Source organism: Elephantulus edwardii, unplaced genomic scaffold (genome assembly GCF_000299155.1).
Source record: "Elephantulus edwardii isolate Elephantulus edwardi_28Jun2011 unplaced genomic scaffold, EleEdw1.0 scaffold00020, whole genome shotgun sequence".
Lineage (NCBI taxonomy): Eukaryota > Metazoa > Chordata > Mammalia > Macroscelidea > Macroscelididae > Elephantulus > Elephantulus edwardii.
This window is the reverse complement of record NW_006399770.1, coordinates 2664673-2666038: the sequence shown is the minus strand read 5'-3', so window position 1 is coordinate 2666038 and position 1366 is coordinate 2664673. Positions and strand designations below refer to the sequence as shown.

General features: G+C 47.0%; 1 pseudogene; it reads left to right on the top strand.

Moving 5' to 3' along the window:
• Window positions 1–1005: 1005 nt before the first annotated feature.
• Window positions 1006–1366, top strand: part of LOC102862619 — a 13236-nt pseudogene continuing 12875 nt past the window's right edge.

Below are 1366 nucleotides of genomic sequence, written 5' to 3'. Positions count from 1 at the left end.
GGCTGCTGGTGCCAAGACTGTTGACTATGGAGCCAAGCAAACGAAAGCTGTGTACAATCTCAATCTCTTCACCATCCATCCTGATGCTACCAATTGGTGGTGAGAATCTTTGTCTTCTTGACATTGAGCCTCAATGATAGTTATAGAAAGGCTTCAAAGGCCTTTTGTTCACAGGGTCATTATGAGTTGTGAGGCAATCAACAACAACAGCTTAGGTGCATATGTGCTTGTTTTTTAGTGTTTTATCAGTACAGCACTTGTCTGCCAGATGTAGTACTGAGGTATCCTTTGGGCTGTGAAGTATCCACTTGTGATGCTGGAAGCTATGCCACTAGTGTGTCAATTGTCACCAGAGCGACCCCTTTGTGGACAGGTTCCTGTAAAGCTCCCAGAATTAAACAGACTAGGAAGCAGGGTTGGTTGCCTAGTTCTGAAGTAACAGGACATCAGGAACTCTATGAACAATAGGGGAGTAAGGGTACCTGTAGTGTTAGACATAGATGGGAAATCATTAAAAAATGAGAAGAAACAGCAGTAAATATCCACCAATAATTGGACCATGTATAACGTACGAATACAGGAAAACTGGAAGTTGTCAAAAATTAAATGGAATGCAGCGGGTATGGAACTCCTGCAGTCAGCACAGGAGAGGGATTTTGGGTTCTGTTTTGTTTAATGTTTTGGGTGTGTATTTGTTTGGGTTTGTTTGTTTGTTTGAACTTTCTCCCTCCCTAGAGGATGAGTTCTGGACCCGGAGTCCCGTTTACGTCATTCTCGATGGGAACATTCACTGTGTGAGCGGTGTATCCCGGGTGAGGCTTGCACAGCAGCAACCACTGATTGGCAGAAAGGGTTCACTCCTGCTCGGAGCAAAGCTGCCGCAGCCAATCAAAGCGAGGACCTCTGGAAACGGCCCAATCCTGGAGTCGACCTGAGAACGATGTCTTGTTCGAGCTCCTCTGCTGCTGGGATTCCAGTTGCCAGACAGCACTGATAAGGAGAGTCATGGGCCGTTTCCTGAATGTATTACGGAGCTGGCTGGTTATGGTGTCTATCACTGCACCGGGGAACAATGTTACAGAGCTTCTGAAATCACACCTTTCTTCATGAGAAGCTTTACACCGGCAAGCCAAACCTCGAGAATGGCCTCCAAGCTCAGACGTTTGGGATACGGACACTGCTCTCATCAATGACTCGCTGTCTCTGTGCCATCGACATCCACAATAATACGCTCTGCTGAGAGGTTCATGGTTCAAATCCACCAGATGCTCTGCTGGAGAAGGAGGAATAATCTCCTCCTGTACCAGTCAGATCTGATTTGACGGTACACATGAAGGACCCCCGAACCGCTGGTCCTGTTCTGTCC